Here is a 10,750-nt window from a genome sequence, read left to right as displayed (position 1 = left end):
GGCCACAACATATATGCCACTTCTGGCAAACCCTCAAGGCTGGAATAGGTGCTCTTGTTTTTGCTTTTTTCATGATACCTTTTATTTTTGCCCATTTGAAAATATTTATCGCACTGTATGATAATTAATTTTTCAAAATTTATTTTTAAACAAAATAATATGTGAATATTTTTTGTTCCAATAAATTGAAGTGATGTCTTTACTACAGTAAGATTTTTATGTTTTAAAAGTCATCTATTTCCACTCACTTTAGATGACACTACTAATAGGACATATATATACACAAGGGTAAAGTTTTACTTTTCAACTCAATCTGTTTTTATGTATTTTAAGTATGTTCTCAATAATAATTTTTTTAAAAATAATGATCTATAACTTCTGTTATAGATCAGTAACTTCTGTTGAAATGAATGTTCTTCTATCCTACATATTTTAAATACTTTAAATTATTTTATCTTTATGTTTTTAGGCCAATAATCACTAATTTTACCTTTTATAGCTGCAGAATTTTGTTGATCCTGGGATTGTTCAATTATCCTTCTCTATACTGATATCTTAATTTCACACTCTCACTTTATTTGACCCAGCTATCTCAGTGAGTCTGTCAGCTCTCTATTCTTGCCACTATGGTATTGGAAATTAACTTGGGAGACTTTCTTTACAAGCAGTCCAGGGCCTTATATCTCTCAAGGAATGCCTTATATCTTGCAGAAGAGGCTTCCTGGTCTCCACCAGGTCTTAGGTTATAAGGATCCTGATTTACTTACTAGTTCATTTAAGTAAGATGAACTGAGCCAAGAGTAGCTATTTTTATTCTGCTTATGTGCTAGAAGAAATTATACAATTGAGATCAAACCCCCTTTGAGGAAGGACCAGGACTGATGAAAATCTGACTCTACTTTTTCCTTACCCTCTATTTGTAAATAATTTTAGATTTTTAGAATAGTTGCAAAGATGGTGTTCTGGGTTACTCTTCCCTAGCTTCCTCTAATGTTGCTATCTTACAGTCATGACCTTTTACCTGAGAGTTTTATTTTGATGGACAAATGTTAGTAGAGAATTTAGAGTTTCTAAAATAAGCATCCATTCTTTCATTCAATGACTAATTATTCAATGCTTTGGTAATCCCATTCACTAGATTAAAACAGAGAGTAGCCCAAAGAGATTGCCAGGCCCTCTCCTAGGTGCTGGAAATAGCACAATAAACACAACAGACAAAAATCCCTGCACTCGTGGAGATAACCCTTTAGACTGGAAGACAAACAATAGATAAGACAAATTATACAGTATAATGGATTGTGCTGAGTAGTGTTGGCAAAATTAAACCAAGGAAGAGAAATGGATCATGCTGGGGAGAAGAGATACAATTTTAAATAATGTGGTGAAAGAAGGCCTCTCTGATGTTAAATTTGAGCTAAGATATGGAAAAATTTCATACTTGAGTCTTGCAAATATCCTGCATTCAAGGATGAAGCAATAACAGGGATGAAGACCCTGAAACAAGAGCCTGGGTAGAAAACTCAAGTAAGGAGTAGTGTTACTGGGGCAAAATGAGGGCATGTCAGCTAGGCTCCTGCCTTTGGACTTTGATGCCTGTTATTCCCTCTGCCTGGAACACTCTTCCTCTATATATGCACTTGGATTAATCCCTGAGCACTCCAACATCCAGAGTTAGGGGGAAAAGAAGGGACCAACAGAGATTAAGTAGAAGTAACAATTCAGGTGAGAAGAAAACTAGTAATGTCCTGGAAACTCACTGTGGGAGTGATCAGTTTTGTTGATTGTTATTGTTAGATTAAATAACATGAGGTATTCAATGAATTTAATATTTACAGAGCAATACAGAGTTACTGGTAAGTTTGACAAAGCATGAGACACCTTAGTTCACTTATACACAAACACACACATCTCTTCCAACACATATCATTCAATTTCTCTCCTGGCACACAACAATAACTGCTGATAGTGGTTTTGTAAACATTTACTTCCCTCCCTATTAAAAGGCATTGGATTGATCATTTTTAACTTTCATTTATTTGAGCTCTGGCTTGTGAATTTCCAGAATATGGGATAATGGCTTACTTTTGATTTTAAACAAAAGCAACAGCACAAATACACTGGCAATGTAAATTAGAAAGGCCCATTTCCTTGCCTATTTCTGCAACACCTGGGCTTTAGTGTCTCTTTACACCCAAAAAAGGGGGATAAATTAAATTATTTAGAAATTGCCACTCCTTCTAAACCTGAAAAGAAATCCCTGGACATCAAGTGCCCTGTGGCTCAAGTACTAATGTGAGAATGGATTGTGCAAAAATTGGAACAGAGAATCCAGAAAGAGCACATGAAAATGCATCAGATAAGTTTTGCCTTTAGTCAGCCATGGGCACCAATCCCCATTTACGTGAGCTGTCACAGGAAGTTTATAACTCAATATAAGCATTGGAGCTTAATTTCACCATGAGAGCTCACAAATTTTATGATAGTGCATATTGTTACTACCAAAAATCTCATTAAGAGCTGCAGTTTCCTAATTGAAGTATAGAATAGTGTGCAATGTTAATGAAATGGCAATGACATTCAAATATCATTGTGAAGATTTAGAGCAATAACACATTTGTAAAGAGTCTAAATTTTATGTCACTATGTATGATGGGCCACCCATTTTATCAATATATATTTATTATCTCAATAAAATCAACTTAAATTATTTTGAGAAATAGAAAAATGTATTAGAATATGGATAACCAATGATAATTTACCTTCATGTATGATATAGCTTTAAATGGTTATATCAATTAAATTAATATTTTATATTTATACAGTTTTGTTGAAAACATTGATTTAAAATTATTTAAATATCTGCCTCAGTTTTTATTAATTTTAGAGACATTAAAAAGAGGTATTTCTGGGTATTGACTCTTTATAAGGGAGAGGAAAAATCATACAAAATGTTTCAAAAATCACCAAATTCAGGATTATTCTAATAATCTTTACTACATATTTTATAGCTTCCCTTGGCTTCTGTGATCCTTTTCTAACATTAAATGAATGGGCCCTCAATGTGCAGAAACTTGAAAAAGAAATGAACTACTTGTTCAGCTGATAGCTCATAGTGTGATATCTCTGTCCCCACGAGGTCTCAAATATCTGGTTTTGTGTTTTTTTGGGGGGTGGGGGTGAAGTGGAAAAAAAATAGTTTTTATTACCTTGCCAGGCAAAGGAGGTCACAGCAGGCTAATGCCATAAAGGCTGCGCCCTCCTTTGGGGAAGATTTGCAGGGAGTTTTATAATCTAAAAGGAGAAAAACAGAACTTCAGATAAGAATTAGGGTTGGGGCAAACGTGAACTTTTCTATCTTTTGGGAATCTTATTCTTAGAGCTGATGTCAGGAGATCTCAGAGCTATCCTGATGGTGGTCTTGTGGGTTATGGCATCTTGACTTTTCCTGGAATAACAATACAGCCACCGGTTCAGCACAGCCTCTGAGCCTCTTATTCTGACTCCAAAAAGGTGAGCACATCACTGTCATGTATGGGGACTCTCACATTTCAGATGATGGAGCAGCTCTTGTCATCTATGAATTCTACAAACACCTGTGTGCACTGTCTTTGCAAATTGGTCCTGTCTAGCACCTTGGTGTCCCAGGCAATCTTGATGGGTGGCACACTGCTTGTGTCCATGATGGCAGTACATTGGCAGTCAGGCAGAGAGCAAATATTGATTGATTGATGTGTAAAACTACACCATTCAGTCCTCAGGTCAAAAAATTCTGGATATTTAAACTAATTTCTCCTATTAAAATATTTTAATTGATTACATCGAAGATAAGAGGTGACCCAGGAGCCTATTGTGAAAAACCTGTCATTGCACACAGATCAATAGACATAGTGATCTAGTACTTGTAGAACATAATGATTAATCTAGTATGTACATGATATCAATTTACAATGTATTCTTTAAAATTAATTTTTAGGAAAAAACCCATATATTTTAACCTAACATATATTATTGAATATCATCTTAGCTGATATTTTTAAAAATTATTTACTGCATAGTAATTGATGAAACTCATGACGGTCTTCATAAAAATCACTTCTGTTTCCCAAAGTCATGCCAATGATGGTATGAATATCCCATGCTGCCCTGCACCATACTTCAGAGAGGAGTGTCCACTGCTTAAAGAGACAGCAGGAAATAAGATGATTTTTTTTTTTTTTTAAGGCTGCACTTGCAGCATATGGAGGTTCCCAGGCTAGGGGTCAAGTTGAAGCTACAGATGCTGGCCTATCACAACCACAGCAACTTGCAGGATCCAAGCCACATTTGCAATCTACACCACAGCTCATGGCAACTCCATATCCTTAACCCACTGAGCAGGGCCAGGGATCAAACCCACATCCTCAGGATGATAGTTGGGTTCCTTAACCACTGAGCCACAAAGAGAACTCCTAAGATTCCCTTCTTATGACAGTCCAGTTGATAGACATTAACAGTCACAGACCTTTCAAATTTTTGTTTTTCTCACCAATAAAATGCTAGTTATTAGCTTATTCAACAAATAGTACTTTTGCAACTATTACATGCCAGTTATTAATCTACACCATAAAATGGTTGCAAAGTGACAGTTTTAAACAGGACAGTCTTCCCTAGAGGATGGACATCTTATTTTTCAACTGCAGCAATCATTATTTTCTCCTTTGTGCTTTTACATAATTATATAAATGCACTGTGTTTGTACAAGATTATTATTAGTGTGACAAATTTCTTTCCCAGTTTAAGTTTATGAACTCACTATTAAAATCTATTGTATTTCTTTTTAATTTTCAATCTCTTAAAAAATGTTAATCAATACTGTGACAAGATTCTACACAGAATGTCATTTTTTTAACATTTGGAAAATTACCAGAAATAATTTAATTCTGGTTTGACAAGAAACCAACATATTTTGATATACATTGTAAGAAATTAATGAATGTAATATCAAAGGCAAAATATTACCCACCATTCTTGCCACTGTCATTCTGAGAAGGAGGTTAAGGTGCATATGCTGCTATCTTTACAATATGTCTTTAGTCTTTAGTCATGTCTTCTAACTATCCTAGGTCATAATGTGTTAGTAGAATAAAGGCATAGTCATTAACATTAGAATAAAGTTTCTAAAAATGTTAATTTTAATTTTCCTTTTATTTTGGAAACATAAATACCATAATCTTTGGAAGCTTGTTAGTCAGATACATGTTGCTATTATCCACATAGCTGACAATAGGGGTTCATACATAAAGTATGGAGAATAATCCTACCTGGATGGTAGTATGGCTTCCCCCTATCCTTCCCTTTAAACCATTTTATATGCTTCAGATCTCTTTTTGGCAATATTTATCATCAGGTTACAAATCTGACTAGTATCCATGAGAATGCGGGTTTGATCCCTGGCCTCACGCAGTGGATTAAGGATCCAGTGCATTGCCATAAACTGTGGTGTAGGTTGCAAACGCAGCTCAGATTTTGTGTTGCTGTGGCTGTGACATAGGCCAGAAGCTGCAGCTTGATTCGACTCTAGCCTGGGAACTTCCATATCCCTCAGGTGTGACCTCCCCCGCAAAAAAAAAAAAAAAAAATACTTGTCATGAAGTGACCAAATGATATGTGATTGCCATATTGTGCAAAAATTAAATTTACTAATGTCTACCAACATTATTTCATGTGCTATAACAACCATAATCCCTTAATATGTTTACAAAGAATAACATTTCTGTATAGATGATAATATAATATTTCTACCTAAAAGGCTGAGGAAGAAACTGTGTATTTTATGTAAGGCATGTCTTCATCTAACAAAAGCAATTAAAACCTTATGTTCTCATATATTTAAAAAAAGAAGGCTTTAGAGGGGAAAAAAAAACTTTGTTCTAAGTTATTTTCATTATCTATTTATTTATAATAGATAAAGAAGGGATAACTACCCACAACACAAATACTCTCACAATGTTTATAATCTCAATTTTATATTTTGTAGAAAATGTAAGTCATTTAGATTGAACTATGACTTCAATACTGAATCTCCTCTAAAATCGCTAATTCTGTGGTTCTCAAATCTGGCTCCAATTGGGATCATCCAAGGAACTAAAAAAAAAAAAAATTGCTTAGGTCCTATGCAAAAAATTGAATCAGAATATCTTGGGGCAAGTGCTGTTTATCAGTGTGTTTTAAAATTCTCCTGGTGGGAATGGCAAAACATGCAGATTAAGAAACACCGTTGCAGATTATACATGTGACAATAAGTTAGAATCATTCCTGCAATATTCTCTAATATTATAAGAACAAAACTAATTATGGAAATTTGAAATCTCTGAAGAGAAATTGAGGGTCGTCTTGGACTTCTAGAAAGGCAGTGTGAGTTCAGTGAAAACTGTCTCCATAAAACAAACATTTAACTGGTGAAAATTATGTAATAAAAAGAATAACCTTTTAAAATTACTGGAAATTATCCTATGTGCATACAATTGAAATACATGTTGAAGAAAAACAGAGTTGCAGTAGTGGCTCGGTGGTAAATAACCCGACTAGTATCCATCAGGACACGGGTTTGATCCCTGGCCTCTCTCAGTGGGGTTAAAGATCCGGCTTTGATGCAAGCTGTGGTGTAGGTTGCAGACGTGGCTCAGATCCTCAGTAGCTGTGGTGTAGGCCAGTGGCTACATTTCCAATTCAACTCCTAGCCTGGGAACTTCCATGTGGTGCAAGGGTGGCCTAAAAATAAAACAAACAAACAAACAAACAAACAAAAAAACTACTAAATCTGGACAAGAACAACAAATCTGTGACTTGTCAAGTGCACCCTCCTTCCACCTCCCACCCGACCCCCTTCCACATCCCAGCTCCTGGTTGCTGAAACTACTCCCAGTTGTTCAAGACAGAGGCTCCCCTTTCCTAAACTCCTAATCTGAGGTTACAGCTTCACCCAGAAGAGACAGGACCCCCAGCAGCCCTGAGTTGCAAAAGGATTCTTCCATTTAGGCACCACAAAGCCTATTGGAGTTCCTATTGTGAAAATTTATGAAAGAAAAGGTTCTATTTGAAAGTTTCACAGAAGTAAGGCACTGAGGCAATAATATACTAAAATAAACCCAAGTGGCCAGAAAATGAATGCAGCCTCCTAAACTGAATGTTAATCCAAGAGAATAGATGAGTATTTGGAAGATTTTGGGGCTATTGATAGTTAAGTCCTCAAGTGTTTTAAAATATATCTAGATATGATATTCAAAATGTATTTTAAGATGGTTCAACATTTATTTATACATAAATGGAAAATCAAAATATACATTTTTAATCTCCATGAATGACCTATACTTTGGAACTGCTTACTTAGTTAAATATAGAAGGAAGAATTACTTTTAGGTTGTAAGAGAATGGCTTACAGAACATAGCTTTAATTGTTTTTTTTTTCATTTTATTATTATTTTTAAACGTTATTTCCCCAATACAATTTTTTTTCTACTGTATAGCATGGTGACCCAGTTACACATACATGTATACATTCTATTTTTGCACATTATCATGCTCCATCATAAGTGAGTAGACATAGTTCCCAGGGCTATGCAGTAGGATGTCATTGCTAATCCATTCCAAAGGCAATAGTTTGTATCTATTAACCCCAAGCTCCCCAACCGCCCCACTCTCTACCCCTCCCCCTTGCCAAACACAAGTCTATTTTCCAAGTCGTTGATTTTCTTTTCTGTGGAAAGTTCATTTGTGCCATATATTAGATTCCAAATATAAGGGATATCATATGGTATTCGTCTTTCTCTTTCTAACTTACTTCACTCAGGATGAGAGTCTCTAGTTCCATTCATGTTGCTGGAAATAGCATTATTTGTTCTTTTCTATGGCTGAGTAGTATTCCATTGTTTTTATATACCACATCTTCCTAATCAAATCATCTGTCAATGGACATTTGTGTTGTTTCTATGTCTTGGCTATTGTGAATAGAGCTGCAATGAACATGCGGGTGCACGTGTCTTTTTGAAGGAAAATTTTGTCCGGATATATGCCCAAGAGTTGGATTGCTGAGTCATATGGTAGTTCTATATATAGATTTCTAAAGTATCTCTATACTGACCTCCATAGTGGTTGTACCAGCTTACATTCCCACCAACAGCTCAGGAGGGTTCCCTTTTCTCCATACCCCTCCAGCATTTGATCTTTGTGGACTTATTAATGACGGCCATACTTACTGGTGTGAGGTGGTTTCTCATGGTAGCTTTGATTTGCATTGCTCTAATAATCAGGAATGTTGAGCATGTTTTCATGTGCTTGTTGGCCATCTGTACACCTTCCTTGGAAAAATGTCTATTCAGGTCTTTTGCCCATTTTTCCATTGGGTTGTTGGCTTTTCTGCTGTTGTATAAATTGTTTGCATATTCTAAAGATTAAGACCTTGTCAGTTGCATCATTGGAAACTATTTTATCCCATTCTGTAAATTGTCTTTTTGGTTTTTTTTATGGTTTCCTTTGCTGTGCAAAAGTTTGTCAATTGCATTAGGTCCCATTGGTTTTCATTGTTATGGTCATCTTTTTGCAGAGAAAAAAAGTGTATTTTGGAATAAGTTATCCCATTTATTCATACAGCTTCCCTACAGGTTTTTTTTTTTTTCATTTTAGACATTATGGCATCTAAATTCAGTTTCATACTCACTCTCTTTCTCTCTCTCTCTCACACACACACACACACACACACACACAACATATATATAAATGTGCATGTATTTCCAGCCTCTTTCATCTTCCAGAGGAGAGTGCCTTTCTAACAGTCTAAGAATTCCAATTTATAATTCAAAAACAAATAGTGAAAGTCAAGACCATAGAAGTGGTAGGAGGTTCACAAGGAAATGTCAAGTGAAATTACATAAATCTATATAATGAAGTGTAAGAAGGGAGACATACTCTGGGACAGGTCAAAGAGAATTTGGACGAAAATAAAATGGCATATTAGAAGTACTTATTGGAGTTATAACAAGAGATCCAACAATGCTTTTGGAAAATGGGAATAAAGATTGAAGTTCTTTTTAAATTAACTTTATGGCTCTTGCACTCTCTCTAAAGATGATGAGCTTAAAACTGAATCCTGGCTTCAAATGGATGACAGAAGTCAAAAACAGGTTTTTGTCAATGTGTGAATGTGTGTGTGGAGAACTTATTGAAACGGCACTCTTAGAATTATTTTACTTATTAATTCTATTTTATGATACCACACATCTGTTAACTGTGGAAGGAGACTGTCTTTAAAGTCAGATAGTGCTCAAATGATATCTAAGTTCATTAACTCTGACATTGGGCATGTTTTACTCATTTTCCTCACCTTGCAATGGATTAATGAGAGAAACCCTCAGACCTCCTGTCAATTTTAAATAAAATAATGGATATGCAATGCTTATTACATTTCTGGAATATAAAAAAAGTAATAATAGCTATCTTTTTTTGGCCATTGATGGTATTTTAGGAAAGAAAACAGGAGCACAAAAAAGATAAGGCTAACAGAGAAAAAGCAGAGAAGTATCAGTGAGCAAAAATATCCTGAAAAATATACCAAAAAATGCCTAGTGAATGTCTAAAAAATGCAAGTTGAAACAGGTGCATGATTGGTTGAATAAATTCATAGAAAAAAATTTACAACTCTATTTATATTGTGTGTTTAAAGTCTATGATGATAATATTTCAAAGGTAACTATGTTCACTGTTTCTCTCTTTCACATCCCAGTTCTTTTCCATTTAAACATCTTTCTCATTCTCTGGCAATAATAATGCTCTACAATTTAATAAATGATTAACGTGGATCAAGTATTCTTTACAGTATTCAGTTAAGAGATATCTAAATAAAAATCAGGGTATCTTTTGTTTCAGATCTGTTGCCAAGTGAATATATTAATTATATTAATCTTCCGTACAACTTTTTGGTAGTTTAATGTAAATTGTTTATTATAAAGTGGTATAACTCATTAAAATATATGGTCTAGCCATGACCTTGTTATGTTTAGTGTTTTGAATGATAAGTTAAAGCTAAATGAATAAATATGTCTCATGTAGATGACTTTATGCCTTAGTATATATGCATTTTCTTCTTTATTTCAGATGAACTTGTTAGTTATCTAATAAAAAATAAATAAATAAGAATTATATTTAGTAATAAGACTGGAACAATATTTGACTAAGCCTTCTGAAAACAGGGAAAAACAAAGAATGACATATATCTTAACAGCTTCTTACAGCATCTAAGGATAGGTAAGACAGCAAAAATTAATTGTGCCAATATCTGATGTAAACTAGGATTTTAGGAGAGGGAATTCCCATTTTGGCTCAGGTTAAGAACCTGACTAGTATCCATGAGAATGTAGGTTCAATCCCTGGTCATATTCAGTGGGTTAAGGATCCGGGGTTGCCCCGAGCTGCAATGTTGGTTGCAGATGCAGCTTCAATCTGGCATTGCTGTGGCTGTGCCATAGGCCTGCAGCTAAGCTTTGATTTGATCCCTAGCCTGGGAACTTCCATGTGCCACAGACAAGGCCCTTAAGAAAAAAAAAAAAAAGAAGAAGAAGGAGGAGAAAAGAAAAGAAAGAAAGAAAGAAGAATACTGAATTCCTTTAACCTGAGACCATTTTCAGAACCTAAAAACCATGTGGCTATATTAAAAGAGGCAACCCAAAGATGCTTATGCAAGGAGCACAAAAGGCTGAATATTCAGATTAAGAGTGAT

At 34.9% G+C, this 10,750-nt stretch overlaps 1 pseudogene; it reads right to left on the bottom strand.

Moving 5' to 3' along the window:
- Positions 1-3,470: 3,470 nt before the first annotated feature.
- On the bottom strand, positions 3,471-3,680 carry LOC125120792 (40S ribosomal protein S28-like; annotated as a pseudogene).
- Positions 3,681-10,750: the final 7,070 nt, after the last annotated feature.

This window comes from Phacochoerus africanus, chromosome 2 (assembly GCF_016906955.1).
Source record: "Phacochoerus africanus isolate WHEZ1 chromosome 2, ROS_Pafr_v1, whole genome shotgun sequence".
Classification (NCBI taxonomy): domain Eukaryota; kingdom Metazoa; phylum Chordata; class Mammalia; order Artiodactyla; family Suidae; genus Phacochoerus; species Phacochoerus africanus.
This window is presented reverse-complemented; position numbering and strand designations above follow the sequence as displayed.